This window comes from Pelodiscus sinensis, chromosome 32 (genome assembly GCF_049634645.1).
Source record: "Pelodiscus sinensis isolate JC-2024 chromosome 32, ASM4963464v1, whole genome shotgun sequence".
In the NCBI taxonomy this organism is placed as follows: Eukaryota; Metazoa; Chordata; order Testudines; family Trionychidae; genus Pelodiscus; species Pelodiscus sinensis.
Genome location: NC_134742.1, coordinates 6,094,619 through 6,114,242, shown reverse-complemented (window position 1 = coordinate 6,114,242; position 19,624 = coordinate 6,094,619). Strand labels below are relative to the sequence as shown.

Here is a 19,624-nt window from a genome sequence, read left to right as displayed (position 1 = left end):
AAAGGAAGAGGAGACGGGGTCACCGCTGGGAAACCTCCTCCCTCGCCATGGCCCCCTGCTCAGCCAATCAGCAGTGAGACTGGGAGAGGGGGCGGCCAAGAGGTCTCAGGGGACGTCCCAAGGGCTGGCCCAGGTCACCCCCGAGGGGTCGGTCTCAGAGCGATTCCAGCCCCGCCTCTTTGGGGGGCTCCCACACAGCCAGAAAGGGCTGGAGGGGGGGGGGGGTCTGAGGTTGCCCTGCCTTGCAGCTGATGTCAGGGAATCTCCATGATCTCAGCCCCCCCGCCCCTCCCAGCTCCTTCCCCCCCCCCAGGCCTTTGTGGCATCACCGTCCCCTCCCCCCACACTGCTGGTGTCCGGCCCCCAGCCAACACCTTGGGACACTTGGACAATCAGAGCCCAGAGCTGTACAACCAGCCACAGCCCAACCACTGCTCATGGGCACCGCCAGCAAGTGTGTGAGCAGCCCTGCCCCTTAGAGAGACTCGGGAACTGCCCAGAGATAGGTAGGTAGAGAAACAGCTTGATCACTCCCCCTCCTGCCGACACACACACACCTCCCCCGCAAGCCCTGCTGGTCTGGGACTGATCCGTCTGGTCTGGGAATCACAGAACAGTAGAATGGGAAGGGACATTGAGAAGCCACCAAGTCCAGTTCCCTGCCCTCACGGCAGGACCCAGCTCCGTCTAGATCATCCCTGACAGGTGTCTGTGCAACCTGCTCTGAAATATCCCCAGTGATGGAGATTCCGCAGCCTCCCCAGGCAATTTGTTCCAGTGTTTCACAACACTGACAGGAAGTTTTCCCAACAGGCAGAAACATTTTCCAAATGTCCAACCTAAACCTCCCTTGCTGCAGTTTCAGCCCATTGCTCCTTGTCCTGTCCTCAGAGGCCAAGGGCAACAGTTTGTCTCCCTCCTCCTTGTGACACCCTTTTAGATACTTGAAAACTGCTCTCATGTCCCCTCTCAGTCTCCTCCTTTCCAGACTGAACAAGCCCAGTTCTTTCACTCTCATGTTTTCTAAACTGTTCCACATTTTTGTTGCTCTTCTCCAGGCCTTCTCCAATTTCTCCAATTCATGCTTAAAACATGGTGCCCAGAACTGGAGACAAGACTCCAAGTGAGGCCTAATCCGCGCAGAGCAGAGCGGAAGAACGACTTCTCCTGTCTTGCTCATCACACTCCTGTTAGTTCCTCCCAGAATCACGGTTGCTTTTTTTTGCAGGTGTCACACTTTTGACTCCTATTTAGCTTGTGGTCCACTCTGACCCCTAGATCCCTTTCTGCAGGACTCCTTCCTAGAGAGTCACTTCCTGTTCTGTGTGTGTGACGTGGATTGTCCCTTCCGAAGTGGAGCACTTTGCATTTGTTTTTATTAAACTTCATCCTATTTACCTCAGACCATTTCTCCATTTTGTCCAGATCACTTTGAATTCTGACCCTTCCTCCAAAGCACTTGCCACCCCTCCCAGCTTCGTATCATCTGCAAACTTAATAAGCGCCCTCTCCATGCCAATATCGAAATCACTGATGAAGATTGAACAGAACCATCCCAGAACAGACCCCTGCAGAGCCCCACGTGTTAGGCCCTTCCAGCATGGCTGGGAACCATTAATAACGACTCACCGAGAACAGTTTTAAAGAGAATAAAAGGCCGTGAGTCTCCCCTGTCAGTAACCACCCACTCGACCAATCCGCAGCAAGACTTGGAGCTCCGAGGCAGCAGGGGCAGGGGACAGGGATCCACAGATGTCCAAAAGGACGGGCCAGGTCACCTCTGGCTCCCAGCGCTCTGCCAGCTCAGCTCTGAGTGAGGCCTCCAACTGCCCCAACACCCACCCACCGTGCTTGGTGGAGCAGGGAAAGGGGGGAAGACGCAGAAGAAGGCGAGACAGAGGGAGGGGAGGGGGCAAAGGGGAACCAAACTGAGCAGGCTCCAAACCTCTCTGAGGCTCCGACCGTCTCACCGGGTCCGGCACTGCCGGCCGCAGGGAAGTAGAAAACGCCGACGAGGCTCCTCTTGCCCCCGCCCCTCGGTCCCAATTCTCCATCCTGGCCCCGCAGAGACCCTGGGAAGGGGCCGCGCTGCTGCCAAACCGCGGGAATCTCTGAGCTTGCCCCGGCCTTGCGCCTCTGTCCTGAGTGGCTGTTGTCAGAGTCTCTCTGTGAGGTCATCCCTGTCCCCCAATAGGCTGAGGTCCTGCCACAGGCCTTTGCTCCACCTACCCCTCCCCTGCAAGGCTGATGACCTGGCCCTGGCCGGCCCCTCTGGGTGTTTGAGGGGTTCCCCCGGAGCCCCACTGAATGGCAGCTGGGTCTGGGGCTGAGCCAGCTGGCCACTAATGCCCCAGGGGCTGCTCCCTCGGCCCCACCCAGCTTGTCGGTCCTTAGCAGAGTGTAAGGCCAGACAAGCCCATTCGTGGGTCAATAAAGGTTGCCCCTCCCTCAGCACCTCAGACATTAGGCCACTGTAACTGGGGGAGGGGGGAATTGTTAACAGGACTGGTGTAAGCACTAGCATGGACACTAGAAAGGACCCTTCTCTTCCTAGACTTTAATGTAGGTCCTGAGCTGGAATCAGCTCCTGCTAGAAACTCTTTCACACAGGTGGGACCGACTCCCTGATAGTTTTTTCCTTCCCCCACATTAACGACAGTTGATACATTGGCAAAGCGCCTCTAGCTTGTCTCATCTGCAGCGCTCAACCTACTTTCCAAAGGAAAGAAGGTTCATTATCCCCATTCTGCAGATGGGGAAACTGAGGCACAGAAAGGGACAGTGTCTTGCCCAATGTCACCCCACTGGAAAGTGGTAGACCCAGGTCTGTTGAATCCCAATCCAGGGCTGGACATGTACCCCTCAATCAGTAAGTACCATATTAGTGTCCCTCTGAGCATGGGTTCTTCAGCATCTAGAGGCTGGTGACTTATAATAAAGGGCCCTGGAGGAACAGGAAAACATTCAGAGCCAGGGACCAGGGATGACAAAGCCCAGGCAATGGGTCCATAGGAGGAGCAACTAAGAGCATCAGGCTGCCCAGCTTAGGGACGAGGCAGCTACCAAGGGATCTGAGGGGCGTCTAGCAAAGAACGAAAGGTGCAGAAACACGTGGCTAGAGAAGTGGGATTGACCTGTTCCCACAATACAAACCAACAGCACAGAGGGAGCAGGGGTGTCAGCGGATGAAGCTAGTTACGCTTATAAGAAGCACACGGGATCTTTTTCAGGGGAGAAGGCAACACACTGTGTTAATTGAGAATATACTAGAGAAGCAGTGAGCATCCGCTTTATAAAGCCAGACACATACACTGTGGCCATGTCTACACTACGAGTTTTCTCTGCAAAAAATATACTAATAAGGGACTCATTTGCATGAGCCACAATCTCATTTGCATATTTTCCTGCAGATCTTGGTGTTCCTCATAAAAAAAAATGATTGATGTTTCTCGGTCTTAAAAAGTTTCAGAAACACTGATTTAGACCTACGGCGCAAATGTGTTCTTCAAAAGAGCGGGTCCACATGGCCAAAGTGCATCAAAACAACCATCTGATTTTTCAACAGAGAGCATCCACACTGATTGGACACTCTCGCATTTCAGTTGTGATTACTGTGGACGGGGTGGCAACCAGGGCACCTATGCTTTTTCCTGGAGACCTCTTCTTTCAAAAAAACTCCCTCTTCCTTGTCCACACACGTCTTTTTCTGAAAAAGGCGTCTTCCTTCTGGAATGAGGTTTACTACTGTCAGAAAAAACCCTCTGTTCTACCAGTCACAAGAACGCAATTGCAGTGTGGACGTAAGTGTTGTTTTTGCATAAAAACCCTGCCATGTAGATGCACCCTGTGGCTGCTGGAGTGGGGTGGGGGATAGGTTGGGTTGTTACTTTCCCTTCTGGCTCTGAAGTTTCACAAAGTTTAAACCTAAAAATGTTCCCTACAGCTCTGAGCTGGGTGTGTTGAAAGGGTGGGGCTGGGCCCTTGGACTGAAGAGTCCCAAAGCTGGCCTGCCCGTGAAAACACCCTGCCCCTCATGGCTTCTTGCTGACTGAGGGGCTGCTGCAGGAGATCTTGAAATGCTGCAGCCAGGTCAGTTTGATTATCCCCATTTCACAGATGGGGAAATTGAGGCACTGAGAGGGAAAGTGTCTTAGTCACCCAGCAGGTGTTTAGCATCCTATCCAGCAGCCTAGTGACAGGAGTTAACGATCGGTTAGGGCAGGATGGGCAGAGGGGTGTCAGGTCACAGGCTTGATGGCAGCAATGGAGGGGCCGGGGAACAGAGCTGAGAGTGGGACCTGACAGAGGTGCCAGGAAATGAAAAGGGGTGAAATAGAGGGGAAAACCCAGATCCCCAGCTGGTGCCAATGGAGCCGAAGCTCCCCTTGAGTCACTGGCCAGATGCCCAGCTGGGACACTTTGGATCTGGGCTGATTTACGTGAGCTGGGGATCTGGGGCAGACTCTTCTCTCCCCAGTACTAGGGGAGAGGACTAGAGATAACCATCCCCAAGGCTCAGCACAGCGTGACACCCCTCAGCCTAGCCCCGTTGGAACAACAAAACCGGAGCTTGGACTCGCTTCTACAGACTGAGGGAGGGCTGGGAGCCAGGACTCCTGGGTTCCATTTTCCATTTTGTCACCAATTCTCGGTGTGATCTTGGGCAGGTGAGTGTCTGTGACTCGGTTTCCCCGAGATAATGGAGCCGTGCTCTGAGGTCTCCTCCATACCTGCTCAGAAGGGGACGGCGTCTCGCTGGCAAATCCACTGATGTGCAGAGCTGCAGCCTTGTGAATGAATCTGATTTCCCTTCATCATCCCACAGCTGTTCCCCTCAGCTGGGCCTGACACCGGGAGCCTGCGACACACAGGAAAGGCCCCTGTCAGCACCTGTGGGCCCATCACACTCACTCGACAGCGGCTCTTCCCTGTGCTAACAGGATCCGCAGCTGCCCTGTTCTCCCGTCCAGCTCTGCCCTGGGGCTGCCCCTCCCCACCACTGCCAGGGCCAGCCCAGGGGCTCTAACGGCCTCTCCCTGGCCCAAGCCCAGCTCCAGCTCCCTCCTCCCTGCTGCGCTAGGCCCTGCCCATCTCTCTCCTGCCCCACGGCTCCTCCTTGCCGGGCTGTGCCGACGCTGCCCCTCCTGGTCCCCTCCTGCCTCTGGCTGGTCCATGTCTGCCCCTCTCCTGCCCCCCTCTCTGGGGATCCCCAAGGCTCCGGCCTCACCCCTTTGCTCTGCTCCCTCCACAGACTGTCAATGGACAACCTCAGCGTCACCTCACCCTGAACATCCCTGCTCCTCCTCTGCCCTCCCCGTCCCTGTCCCCTTCTGCCCACACAGGGAAAGTGACTCAAGGAATCTCTCACCGGGTCTGATCCAGCCGGGATCCATCCAGCCAGGTCCAGGCCTTCTCCGGGGAGAGGTGGGACAGTCCCACCCAGAGCTGAGAGGGGCCTTGCGTCAGGTCCTGGAGGGCCTCCTGCAGGGAGTGTGACAGGCACCTGGTGACCAGAATGTTCTCTCATGTCCAAGTCGTCACCAAGTCCAGCACCAGAATTATGGGGCTGTGAGCCTGGCAATCCCCATATAGACCCTCCCTCCATCCGTCCCCCTACATCAGGGCTACTCAACTTTGGAAGCCCTGGGGGCCACAGTGATGCTCCGAGCACATGCTGAGGGCCATAACTTAAGCGTGGTTGCATAGACAGGCAAATCCCTTTTTTCACACCGACAGGCATGAATACAAAGACTACACAACACGCAGGCCCCATTTAAGTCAGTTCTGCTGATATGAACAAAATGCAACAATTACCCGATTTCCACCCCTATGGCAGCACTTTCACTGAGCAATGACAGTCCAGGAATTTAACTCCGAAAATGCGCAGCTACAGAACAGCATTACATCGATTACTTCTTTGTTCTGGCTTCCTCCTGTGGGCCACACGTTGAGCTCTGCGTAAACACAAACTACACTGCGGGCCACAAACAAACAGGCTGCGGGCCACATGTGGCCTACAGGACGTGTAGCCCTGATCTGCATCTCTCTTTCCCCCTCCCTCTCTCCTGGGCCACCCCTACCAATACGCAAGCTACACAGCCATGTGGGGCACCACGAAACCTGTGGCACCAAATTGCCCCTGATTTCATGGTGCTCTAGGCAGCCACATGGCACGTAAATGGTAGCCCCAGCTCCAGCTGACCTCTTACAAGCTGCACCCAGCAGGGCCGTTACTGGGGGATGCTGAGCTCCCCAGCATCTTGGCCCCATTTCTCCACCCCTTCCTGCCCCCATTCCACCACTTTCCCCCAATTGAAATGGCCTGGGGGCTTAGTAGCACCAGAACAGCAGCAGGAGTCAAGCCTGCCCCTTAGTAACCAGCAGCGAAGTGACCCCTCCCCAGACCACATGGCTCCACCAGTTCCCAACTGCTTCTTGGTACCAGTGACCAGGGGGTGTGTGTGTGAGGGGGTGACTCTGCCCTTTCCCCAAATCATGCTTCTAGGTGCCTGGCGAGCAGAGCAGACTGGGGCCCCTGCTATCTGCCTCCCCTTCAGCCCTGGGACTGCCCCCCCCCACTCTGGCCCCCACAGCTGTTGAGCACAGCCCCTGCCCCAAATGAGGGGAGGTGCAGGTTGGGAGGCACTGGAAGGGATGGCTCTGTCTCTCTCAGGGTGTCTACACTGCAGAGGGTGTTTTTTTTAATGGCCATTTTTCTGAAAAAATCTTCATTTACATCTACATTGCAGCTGTGTTTTTTTTTTTTTTTTTAAATCATCGAAACAAAGAGGTTTTTCTGACTTTGGAAATCCTCTTTCTACGAGGAAGAAGCCCTTTTTCGAAAGAGCTCTGTTGCATAAAGGCGTGTGTGGGCGGGGAAGAGGGAGTTCTTTCACAAGAGGAAAGAGGAAGAAGCCCAGGTGTCCTGGTGACCACTCCATCCATAGCAATCCCAGCTTACACGGGAGAGAGCGTCCGTTCAGTGCGGACAGTATCTTTACACTGACCACACAGCTCTCTGTGCTGTGCAGACGCTCTCTTTCGGAAGACATTATCCGGAGGATCTCTTCCGGAAAAGTTTCTTCTGAAAGAAGCCTGCAGTCTAGACAGAGCCCCACTCGCACTCCCAGCTGAGCTGGGTTCAGCACACACACACAGGGGAGGCTAACAATGGCTTAGAGCTGCCTCTGTCACTACCCTGACGCTGAGGCTAGTGATTTCTGCTGGGCCTGTCAAAGCTGCCTCAGGAGTTTGGACCCCCCTTAGTAACCAGTAATGGGAACAGGGACGTCCAAACCAAACCGCTGGGCAGCTGTGAAACTCCCAGTCCTCAAGTGTGTCTAACCAGGCTCTGTACCCAAGCCCAGCCCAGCAGGGGAAGCCCCAGCAGGGGGTTACCAGCCCCTTTACCAGCTCCTCCCGGTCCCGGATCACCAGCAGCTGGGAGCCCCTCGCGGCGCAGTCGCTGCGGCTCTTGTTCCAGGGTTTATTTTCTGTGGAGACCCAGTAGCACTTGTCCCCGCGCAGCCGCCAGTCCGAGGGGCAGAGTTTGCACCCGGCGCCCCCTGCAAAGACACGGGCACCATTAGTGCTCTGAGGCTCATTCCCAGCTACCCCCTTCCTGTGACGGGCAGGGATGGGGATAAATGGGTTTGAATTAGAGATGTTCCATAGTGGTTAACTGAACAGTCGAGTAACTGCTTGAATTCGTATTCCTTACTCGATTATTCTATAGTCAGCCGCCAGTGCGCTCCAGCCCCACTCCCGGAGCCCTTTGCCCACCCAGCCTGCTGCCTCTGTATCAGAGGCAGCAGCAGAGGTGCCAGGCGGGAGCAGGTCTGCAAGGGGAACCCGTTTAAAAACCAGCTCTCCTCTTGGGACAGCAGCAGTCCCTGTCCAGGGGTTGGGGGCATGGCAGGAATCTGAGCTCCTGGACCTGGTGCAAGCTGCCTGCACACCCAGCTCCTAATACTCTTTAAAAGCAGAGCCGCAACGGGGGTAGGTCCTGGACCCTGCATGAGCCAGAACTGAGCCGGGCTGCTGGGCATCCTGCTAAACGATGCACTGGCAGAGGGAAGGGGGAAATGCGTGTCGTGTAGAGCATTCACCTATAAGCTTTTGCCTGTCGGTTGATCGACTGCACTCTTCCATCTCCAGTTTGTACTTTCCCCTTGAATCCCCTTTGTGCTCCCTGCAATCGGGGGCTGGGCCCTGCCTGGCTCCAGGGGGATGGTCAAAGGAGCCTTGGGGCTGCTCTGCCTAACCCATTGCTCCCATCTGGGCCCTGGAGAGCAGAGAATTCCCATGGTGCACTGTGCTCTAGCCACACACCCTGCTCTGCCCCTACTTTGGGAGTTAGGAAGAGGCTGTTGCGCAGGGTTCCTGTAAGCTGAGCCTTTGGGTGAGCACTGGTGCAGCCCCTGTCCCCATCTGTCCTAGGCCGATGAGGCTCCAATCTCCAAGGTGGGCTCTCGGGGGCAGGGAAGGACTCCGGGAATTACCTTCTGTACAGACTCATCCTCTCTCACGCCCGCGGGGACAGCGGCTTCCTGAAGTTCTTGACAGAGGCTCAGTTCACGTCTCTCAGATCCTTGGGCACCAGCTGTTGCCAACCAGTTAGACTGGAGGCAGGATAAGAATGCTGCAGCCACATTCTTTGTTGTTGTCACACATGACATCACAATAAACTCAGGCCTCCATACAGAGACCTAGACACCCGCCCCCAGGTAACTCTTATCCTATCGCAGGGCCAGGCAGGGGGCAGTGCTAACACCCACAGCTGGTTCATACTGGAAAGCTACTGGGAAGGAAGGCAGGAGGCAGAACCTTCCCTTGACCTAGCTCTGTCCTTCTATTCCTTCTAAAATCAGGAATAAGGGACCTTTCGGAAAAGGCTTTATTTTCCGAAAGATCCCCGTCTAGACTGGTGCTTTTTTCCGGCAAAGCATCGAGTCGGAAAAAAGCGGCAGCCATGTTCATGCAAATGGAGCGGGGAAAATTTAAATCCCTGCTGCATTTGCATTTCCGACTTGTCTCATCTGTATCCCTTTTCCGGAAAAGGGGCCCAGTGTAGACACAGCCCCTCTGTTTATAACACATCTTCTGTTGCTGCTTCTTTTGCTGCTACTTTTCTTCTTCTGTTGCAGCTTTTTCTTCGGGTGATTCTTCTTCTGCTGCTGCTGCTACTTCCTGTTTCTTCTGCTGCTGGGGCTCATTATTCTTATTATTTTTCCGCTGCTGCTTCTGCAGTGCTGCTCTTTCTGCTGCTGCTTCATCTGCCTCTGTGGCTCCTCCCTCTCCTGTCCCTACTTATTTTCATTCTTCTTCTTCTTCTGCAGCCACTGTTCCTGATGACTCCTTTTTTTCTGCTGCTGTTACTTCTCTAGCTTAAATCTGCTGCTGCTCCTGATGCTCCTTCTGTTGCTGTTCCTTCTTCTGCTGCTACTGCCGCTCATTCTCCTGCTCCTATTTATTTTTCTGCCTCTCCTTTGTCTGCTGCTTTTTCAGCTGCTACTGTTGCTGCTCCTTCTGTTGCCCATACTTGTTGTTATGCTTCTTCTTCCACTCCTTCTTTGGCTACTTTCCTTCTGCTGCTGCTTCTTCAGCTGCTGTTTTTTCTTCTGCTACTTCTGCTTTTGCTGCTGCTATTTTATTTTCTTCACTTTCTGCTGCTGCTGCTTCATCTGCTTCTCTTGCAGCTGCTTCTACTTTCTGTACTTATTTTTCCGTTTCTAATTTTTAGTGTGTGCTGCTGCTTCTACTTTTGCTGCTTTCTGCTGTTTCAGCTTCTTCTCCTGTTGCTCCTCCTTTTATTTCTGCTACAGCGGCTTTTGCTGCAGTTTCTTCTCCTGCTGCTGCTGCTGTTTCTTCTGCTGTTGCTACTACTTGCTTTTTCTTCTTTGCTTTCTTCTTCTGTTGATGGCTTCTGCTGCTGTTGATTTCTCTTTTCATCTGCTGCTGCTACTCCATCTGCTGCTTCTAATGCTTCTTCTTCTTCCGCCGCACCTGCTGTATCTGCTTCTTCTGCTACTGCTGCTCCTTCTCCTGCTTCTACTTGTTTTTCTTTTTCTCCTTAGTCGTTTTTTCCTGCTGTTAAAGTTTGTTGCTCCCCCTTTTTTTTCTGTTTTCCTTAGTCTGTTATTTCTGCTGCTAAAGTCTGCTGCTCCTTCTGCTACTGCCACTTCTTCTGCTGCTCTTTCTGCTGTTTCTTTTTCTGCTGCTGCTACTTCCTGTTTCCTATGCTCTTTTCTGCTGTGGCTTATTATTGTTATACTGCTGCTGCTGCTTCTTTGGTTTCCGCTGCTTCTCCTCCTAGAATGATAGAATCATAGAGCCATAGAACTGGAAGAGACCTCAGAAGGTCATCAAGTCCAGCCCCCTGCTCTAGGCAGGACCAATTCCAACTAAATCAACCCGGCCAGGGCTTTGTCAAGCTGAGACTTAAAACACCTCTAGGGATGGAGACTCCACTACTTCCCTAGGTAACCTATTCCCTAGGTAACCCATTCCAGTGCTTCACCACCCTCCTAGTGAAACAGTGTTTCCTAATATCCAACCTGGACCTCTGCTGTTTCTTCTACTGCTGTTCCTGTCTCTTTGATTCTGCTTCTTCTTCTGATGTTTCTTCTGTTGTTGCTTGTTCTTGTGATCTGATGCTGTGGCTTCTTCTGCGTCTGCTGTTTCTGCTTCAGCTGAGGTTTATTCTAGTTCTTCTGCTCCTGCCTCTTTTCTTCCACTTCTTCTTCTCCTCTGTTGTTTCTGCTGCTCTTGATGCTTCCTTTCTTCTTCTGTTGCTCCTTCCTTTGTGATTACAGTTTTCTGCTGATGCTTCTACTTCTTCTGCGTCTTCCTTCTTGGTTTCTTCTTTTGATGATGCTTCTTCTGGTGCTACCACTGCTCTTTTCATCTGCTGCTGCTACTTCTGCTGCTGCTTCTTCTGATTCTCATTCTTATGCTTGTTCTTCTGCTGTTTCTTTTCTTCTGTTGCTGTTCCTTCTCCTCCGCCTGCTTGTTTTTCTGCTTCTTCTGCAGCTTCAATCTGCTGCTGCTTCTGCTGTTTCTTCTGTTCTTTCTTCTTCTGCTGCTTTTGCTCCTGCTTCTTTTGTTACTGCTACTTATTCTGCTGCGACTTTTCTTCTGCTGCTGCTCCTGGTTATGCTGGTGTTTCTTCTTCTGCTGCTGCTGCTGTTGCTGCTATGGCCTCTTTCTTCAATTCTTCTCAATCTGCAGCGTTTCACTTCCTATTTTTATTCGGCTGCTTCTTCAGCTGCAGCATCTATGGCTGCTGCTGCTTCTGTAGCTGCTACTTCTTCTGCATCTGCTTTTTGTGAGGTTGCTGCTACTCCTTCTTTTTCTGCTCTTGCTCCTTATATTCTGCTGCTGCTACTTCTTTTTCTGGTTCTTCTGCTGCTGCTCTTCTTCTGATGCTCATGCTACTTTAGCTGCTGCTTCATCTGCTTCTGTTGCAGCTGCTTTTTCTGCTCCTACTTGTTTTCTGCTTTTTCTTCTTTTCTTTGTGCTGCTGCTGTTTCTTCCGCTGCTTCTTCTACTGCTGATACTGTTTCTTTTTCTGCTGCTGCTACTTTTCTATTTCTGCCACTGCTTCTTCTGCTGGTTCTTCTGGTTCTGCTTTTTCTGTGGCCCCTGCTTTTTCTTCGTTTGTGCTACTGCTGCTGCTTTCACTGTTTCTTCTGTTGTTTCTTTTGCTGATTCTTCTACTGCTGCTTTTGCTCCTGCTTTCTCTGTTGACCCTACTTACTCGACTGTTGCTTCTACTTCTGCTGCTGTTTTTCCTGCTGCTGCTGGTGCTGCTGCTGCTTTTCTTCTTCTTCTTTTGCTCCTGCTACCACTGTTGGGGCTACTTATTCTGCTGCTGCCTCTTCCGCTGCTGCTTCACCCATGTCTTCTTCTGATGCTTCAATCTGCTTCATCTGCTTCTGTGGCTGCTTCTTCTTCTGTCCCTTTCTTTTCATGCTTCTTCTTCCTCTTTTGTTTCTGCCGCTGCTCCTTCTTCTCCTGTTGCTTCCTCTGTGGCTGTGGTTGTTCCTTCTTTTTCTGCTGATGCTTCTTTAGCTGCTGCTCTTTCTTCTCTTGCAGCTACTTCTTCTGCTCCTTGAGGGCTATGTCTCGACTGCATTGCTGTATTGGGGTCCTGGAAGGATCCCGAAATAGCAACGCCACATCCAAGGAACGCATCTGCTATTTCGGAAAAATTTTGAAAATAGCGGACGCGCTCTTTCACCAGCCCTGTAAACCTCGTTGTACGAGGAATAAGGGACGGCTCGAAAGAGCACGTTATTACAAAATTTGGCGCTGTGGAGATGCACCAAATTTCAAAATAGCCTCTTTCGACTGTAAAATATGCAGTGCTGTTTAATGCAGGGCAGTGCTGTCCTTGCTTCTGCTGCTATTTCTTCTTCTCTTCCTGCCTTTTAGCTTCTGCTCCTTCTCCCAGTAGTTCTGGCTGCTGTTTCGCCAGCTTCTGTTGCTGCACCTTTCCTGCCCATACTTGTTTTCGGGCTTCTTTTTCTGTTTGTGCTGCTGTTTCTTCTTCCGCTGCTACTTCTCCTGCTGCTGCTGCTCTTTCTTCTTCTGTTGCTACTACTTGCTTTTTCTTCTTTGCTTTCTTCTTCTGTTGATGGCTTCTGCTGCTTTTGATTTCTCTTTTCATCTGCTGCTGCTGCTGCTGCTACTTCATCTGCTTCTGATGCTACTTCTTCTTCCACCGCTGCTGCTGCTGTTTCTGCTTCTCCTGCTCCTGCTGCTCCTTCTCCTGCTTCTGCTTGTTTTTCTGTTTCTCCTTCTTCTATTCTTTCTGCTGCTTAACTCTAGACTGGCACTTTTCTTCGGCAAAACCCCGAGCCGGAAAAAAGCGGCAGCCATGTTCATGCAAATGCCCAGGGATATTTAAATCCCCCGCGGCATTTGCAATTCCGACTTGTCTCATTAGCATCCCTTTTCCGGAAAAGGATGCCAATGTAGACACAGCCCTGCTGTTTCTTTTGTTGATTCTTCTGCTGCTACTTTTGCACCTGCTTCCTTTGTTGGTCCTACTTATTCTGTTGCTAGTTTTCTTCTTCTGCCACAGCTGCTTCTGCTGAGTTTCTTCTACTGCCGTAGCTGCTACCGCCTCTTTCTTCTGCTCTTCTCCTGTGCTTCTGTTTCTGCTTCTGCTACTATTTTTTCTTCTCTTCCTGCCTCTTTTCTTCTGCTACTTCTCCTACTGTTTCTGCTGCTGCTGCTTCATCAGCTTCTGTTCCTGCAACTTTCTCTGCCCCACTTCTTTTCAGGCTGCTTCTTCTGTTTGTTCTGCTGTTTCTTCTTCCGCTGCATCTTCTACTGCTGCTGCTTTTCTGCTGCTGCTACTTTTCTATTTCTGCCACTTCTTCTTCTGATATTTCTCCTGCTGCTTCATCTGCTTCTGCTGCTCCATCCTTTTCTGTTGCTTCTTCTACTATTGCTGCTGCTGCTGCCACTTCTGCTTTAATCTGCTGCTGTCTCTTCTGCTGCTGCTGCTGCTTCTGTGGCTGTTTCTTTATTGTTTCTGCTTCCTTTTAATCTGCTACTGATTCTTCTGCTACTGATGCTTTTTCTGTTCCTCCTTCTTCTGCTTTTTCTCCTGCTGCTGCTACTTTTCTTCTTGTGCCACTGCTGCTTCTTTTAATTATTCTTCTTCTTCTGCTACTACGTCCTGTTTCTTCTACTATTCTTTTTCTGCTACTTCTTCTGCCCCTGCTTTTTTCATGCTTCTTCTTCTTTTGTTTGTGCTACTGCAGCTTCTTTTTCTGTTGTTCCTCTTTCTGCTGTATCTTCTGTTGCTGTTACTTCTTCTGTTTCTTCCTCTTTTGATTCTTCTGCTGCTGCTTTTACTTCTCTCGGGCTTCTCTACACTGAGAGGTTTTTGCAGCAGAGAGTATGCTAATGAGGGACTGATGTTTTTTGCGCAAGGGGGTTTTTGCACAAAAAGAAGCAGTGTAGTCATTTCTGCTTTGCTCAAAACCTCCTTTTTGCACAAGATCTTTATACCTCTTCAGATCTTGTAGAAAACAGCTTTTTGGCAAAAAACAGAAGTGGCGACGCTGTTCTTTTTTGCACAAAAACCCCTTATGCAAAAAGCATCAGTACAAAATATGCTAATGACATCACAAAGCATACTCTCTGCTGCAAAAACTTGCAGCCTAGACACAGCCTCACTCGATAAGGAGCAGCTAGAGGTCATGACTCAGAGATGCTCCCCATTGCCTGGTCCTACCCCTGTAGTGCAGCTGGCAGGAAGGGTGGGGGGTGACTCAAAGAAATCAGGAGCCTGCTGGATGTCTCCAGAGAACTGTCATGTCTGCACCTGTGCAGAGAAGTGGGAGGGGCCAGGCCCTTGCTGCGCTCTGCCCTGGCAGGAAAAGGGGAGGGGCAATCAGAGGCTGAGGTTATAAGAGAGCATCTCCCTCCCTCCCATATAGCACATTATTGACAGCAATAGCAGACTGGGAAGCGCTTCCAAAGGATGTCACAGAACTAGTTTCAGAGGGGCAGCCTTGTTAGTCAGTAACTTTGTCCCGCAGCACCTTAGGGAGTATTTACACAGCTCCCTGCACTCAAAATAAGCGATGTTCCAAAGATACAAAGATGCTAATTCCCTTGCCCATTACAATGATAGCTTCCCCACTTATCACCCCCTGATTAGCCATTCATTAACTCATAAACAGCTATTCCCTCCCTACCTCTCCCTCACCCCACCTTCTGTACTTAATCTGATTTGTCAGGTTAATAATGTGTTCACTTTTTTTCATTGTATTCCTTTGGCGTATATGGTATGAGGAAAAGCCCCAAGACAGCAAACGCAGGGAAGCACCCACCGTAGCGAAACACCTCGGTGGGTCTGACTTACTGGCTCAGTCTTGCACACGGACAAGGACCTGAGACTCCTCCCCGTCAATGCCCCTGTCCTGCCAATCAGAGGAGAGACTGAGGGAGGAGGGGCGGAACATTCTCACCAAAGAGCCCAAAACATGGCCATATCACGGGGGCGATCCCCGTCAGAGCACTATTTCTGCCCCACCTTTTTGGTTGGACCTCCCAGGAGACCAGCTCCCGATGTGGGGTGGGGAGCAGAAGAGGACAAATGAGGCAAGAAAAGAAGAGAAATGCGGGCGGGACGGGGGGAAAGAGAAACCAAACAGGAGAAACCCCCACGGCCCCAGTGGTTCTAAGGGACAAAGCCCCAGATGGGGAATAAAATTCCGACCCTTTCACCCAGTGTTCCATGCCTAGAATCCAGCCGGGACCAGGTGGATCAGACTGAGCAGTTCCCACCCCTCGGAGGCTCTTACCTTCTCCGCAGGGATGTCTGGGCTGTAGGGAAATCAGGAGAAGGAGGAGGAAGCTCGACAGAGGTTCCTCCAGGCGCTCACATGCAGGAACCAGGAAGCTCTGAGTCCTCAGAGAGACATCGCGAGACAGAGACTTGCCTTAGCAAGTGCCACAGGGGTCTGCGAGGTCATCCCGGCCTTGCCCCTCTTGTGCCTGGCTGATGTCAGCATCTCTCAGTGAGGTCACCACCTCCCCACCATCTTTGCCTAATATGGGGAGGGCCTGCCAAAGGCCTGTGTGATGTCACGGCCGCCCCCTACCCCCACGCTGCAGGGCGAGTGTCCTGCCTCTGGCCACCCCTCGGGATGTTTGAGCCATTCCCTGTGCTCCCCCCACTCAATGCCTGTTCCTCCTAGGAAGTCAGCCGGCTGCACAGTCGCACCTCAGAAGCTGCTCCCCACAGAGCACTCAGCTCTGCCTCCCTCACTAGACTTCCTGGCCAGAGAGCGTTAGAGCCTCTAATCTGACTCTGCGTCCCACAGGCCCCGTCCGGCCCAGTCGCTGGTTGTGCCCAGACGCGTTCCAACAAGGCCTCTCGTCGGCATAGACCCATCGCCACGTGGAGACTCCCCCGCTGCCCTGGGGCCATTGGCTCTGTGGTGAATTGTCCTCACAGCGGCACATTGGCCCTTATTTCTCATGGAAAATTAGGCTCCTTTCACCTTCCAGGCCCTGGCTCTGCCAAGCCCTTTCTCTGACAGAAGAGCACCCAGGGGAAAATTGAGTGAGTCCTGCACCGAGCTCCTCTCCCACCCCCCGAACCTCACACCCCCATTGGCCCTGCCGGTTAACTCCCCCCTCCCTCCCAGAGCTCCCCACCCCAGCACAATCAGCTTTTTCCTGGCATGCAGGAGGCTCTGGGGCGAGGGCTGATGGGGAATATTCAGAGGAGGGAGCGGGAGGAGGCGGCAGAAAAAGGCAGGGTGGGGGGGGGGGGGCTTGGGGAAAGGATCAGATGCGGCTGTGGCCTAGGGCACAGCTGGCACTTCCCACCAACCCCCAGAGCCAGAGGTACCTGTTGCTCTTTGTTACCCCTCCATCAGGGAACCTGGGCAAATGCTAATTATAGAAAGGAGATCCTGGGAAGGAAACACAATCGCCTCTTTTTTAATTGTGTTTGATTTTAGCCAACCTGCTTTAGTTAAATTGTCTGAACAAGTGCGATTTTCCAACCTCCCTTCAGTGCAGTGATTGACAGGAGACTCGTTTCTGTTTTGCTCGTCTCAGCTCTTGGTACATAAGAACAGCCACACCAGGTCAGAGCAAAGGTCCATCTAGCCCAGTATCCTGTCTGCCCACAATGGCCGATCGCAGGTGCCCCAGAGGGGATGAACGGGACAGGGAATCATTGCGTTGCCATTCCCAGCTTCTGACAAACAGAGGCTGGGGACACCATTCCTACCCATCCTGGCTAACAGCCACGCATGGGCCTGTCCTCCATGTATGTATCTGGGTCTTTTCAGAACCCTGTTGAAACCCTGGTCTTCACAACGTCCTCTAGCAAGGAGTTCCACAAGCTGACCATGCACTGCATGAAGAAATACCTCCTAGTGTTTATCTGAAACCTGCTACATAGTTATTGAATTGGGTGGCACCTAGTTCTTTTGGAAGGCGAAGGAGCAAATAGCACTTTGTTATTTACTTTCTGTACCCCAGGCAGGAATGTTAAGGCCTCCATCCTACTAGTGTGTTTTTAATCTCTGTATTTCACTGAGTGCTTGGTTGACCAGTTAGCTGACTGGCTAACAGGGATTTGAGCAGAAGAGTTGGCCTGGATTCCAGTAGGAAATTTCTCCAAGCAAGAGGAGGGAAGATGGTTTCAACTCATGAGGCTGAATGGCACATCCTGGGGGGAGCGGTGCCTAGGGGTGGGCCCAGGGGCATATGACGGGGGAGGGGCTGGCGTGGCGCATCCCAGCGCAGGAGTTTAAAAGGGAGGAAGACACCAGCGTAGGGGGCAGCCGAGGATTGGAGTGGGAACTGGTTAGGAGAGGATGGAGAGGAGCGGAGGTGGAGGAGGCAAGGGTTTTGAGGAGTCCCAGGGAGCCCCAGCGTGGTTTGACAGACGCCTGGGGGCGGAGGGGGGGGGGTAGGAGGACACTGTGCACAATTGTCAGAAACCCATAGGGGTAGAAAGTAGCCCAAGGCAGGGCTTGCGTACCATCAGCCGGCGGGCTGGTGCATTGCGGCTGGAGCCCTACCAACCGGACAGGGAGCTAGCCATACCTGTCCTTAGGGCCCTGGGCTGGGACCCATAAGAGAGGACGGGACTGGGTCCACCTACCCCCACCCACAGTTGGCAGGGAACCACTGGCATTAACTGCTGTGGAGGCAGCACATAAACTGCCACCCGAACAGGAGAGACTGTACATACGCCCTAGAGGGGACGGCTGGCAGGACGCTAGACCTGGACAAGTCGGGAGGAAGGAGGAGGAGCAGGGAGCCCCTCCTCCACACCATCCCAAAAGGATCCATCACATTCTCAGCTCATTTTATAACTCAAAACCTAGACAAAAATCACCGTGCGCCACTCCTTTCAACCCTAAACTCCAAAGCTTTATTTGAAGAAAGAAAGAAAGAAAGAAAGAAAGAAAGAAAGAAAGAAAGAAAGAAAGAAAGAAAGAAAGAAAGAAAGAAAGAAAGAAAGAAAGAAAGAAAGAAAGAAAGAGTTAAACTAGTTAAAGGACTCAAGTAAACACAATGTTTCTGGCTGGTAGGAGTGACAGAATAAACTGCTGCCTTAAGTCACGTCTCTGGAGCACATATGGAGGTTGGATGGGTCATTCAGTCCTTTGTTTGGAGCTTCAGTTTGTAGCAAAGATCCTCCAGAAGCAAGGAGTACAACTGAGGGAAGATACCAGGGAGGCTCTCAGGACACCAGGCAGTTGTACGTGGCTGTGAGGGGAAAGAGTCGAGGCTCCCAACTCTGCCGGTCACCAGGAGAATTGAAAAGATGGTGTCTCAGGGTATGTTGCAGCACCGAGTAGTAGTTCGAATTAGAGATCCACGAGGAGTAATGATAGTTCGAATTACCTACTCCGTCCCGCACTTAGCCGCGGGCATGGAGTTTGGACTAAGGGGGATTTAAACATGGTGGCGCCCGGGAACATGCAAATGAAGCCCAGGATATTTAAATCCTGGGATTCATTCGCAACTCCGGTTTCCCTCATTTGCCTACCTAGCTCGAACTAACAAGCTAGTGTAGACGTACCCTCGGTGTTTGAAATGTGTTACACTTTCAATTACATTTTACAATACAGCTTTGAAAGGAGGTGCGGGTGGAAGGTGATTGGCTGAGGCTGGGTGAACAATCACTATATAAAGGCCGTAGTGGTGGGATCAGGACCTGGGGGAGGAGCAGAAGCTGCCAGAGGCCCATGCAGAAGAAGGCACGTGGGGAGCAGCTACAGCCTCCCCCCCCCAAGAATTCCAAGGTTGCCCCGTCAACGGCTGCTTCAGCTCCCCAGCCAGCCCAGGGCGGCGAGAAACAGCTACCCCAGCGGCCCAGCAGCTTCTGTCTCTGCCCCCAGGGGGCAGCATCTGCCTCAGTGGCTCCCCCTGGGGGCTGGGGCTGCACTGTCTAGTCAGCTGCTTCTACCAGGGAGTGAGCAGCACAGCCCTCCCCACTGCAACCCCCGGAGAGGAGCTGCCATTGGAGCAGCTCCACCTTCGCTGCTGTGGGCAGCCCCATTAAGTCCCTACAACCTCCCAGCTCCCTGCCCTGAGCCCCCCATTTCCTGCTCTGATGGCTGCACTATCCTTTAATAACCTGACTCTCATGCTTTCCTTTCTTGTAATAATAAACCTTTAGATGTTAGATGCTAAAGGATTGGCCCAGCGTGATTTGTGGGCAAGGTCCAAAGGGTAAATTGACCAGGGATCTGTGGCTGGTTTCTTGGGACTGGACAGAACTTGTTCGGGGTAGGTGGGATTGGGTGCTAGGACCCCCCACCTGTGTATGAGGCCCGGGGCCATCTGGGGCACGGATATTGCTGAGGTGTCGGTGGGGTTTTGCTCGTGAGGCTTCAGGCAGGCAGCTGAAGTGCTCTGTGGGACTGGTTTGTGGCCTGTTTGGAGAGGTCACCAATCTGGGGGCTGTAAGGAGCCCTGAATTTGAGCAATTCGCCCTGAGTGGACGCCCTCAGCTGTGCCCAGACAAGGCCTGGTCTGTCACACCCCCATGTTTCTACATTCCCATGTTTAAGTCCACGTGAGACAGAACATGGTTGTTGCCAAAACCTCAATTTCCACCAAAATC

The 19,624-nt window shown here is 52.3% G+C and overlaps 1 long non-coding RNA gene across 2 annotated transcripts; it reads right to left on the bottom strand.

Annotated features, from left to right (window-relative positions):
- Positions 1-4,729: 4,729 nt before the first annotated feature.
- On the bottom strand, positions 4,730-9,965 carry LOC142823109 (uncharacterized). Of its 2 annotated transcripts, XR_012898437.1 has the most exons (4): positions 7,411-9,965; positions 5,815-5,954; positions 5,369-5,481; positions 4,730-4,858 (listed from the first exon to the last, which is right to left on the bottom strand). It is a non-coding gene; the product is annotated as an uncharacterized LOC142823109 (long non-coding RNA). The 2 variants fall into 2 exon arrangements; XR_012898436.1 differs by lacking the exon at positions 7,411-9,965 and having other exon boundaries at positions 5,815-6,304.
- Positions 9,966-19,624: the final 9,659 nt, after the last annotated feature.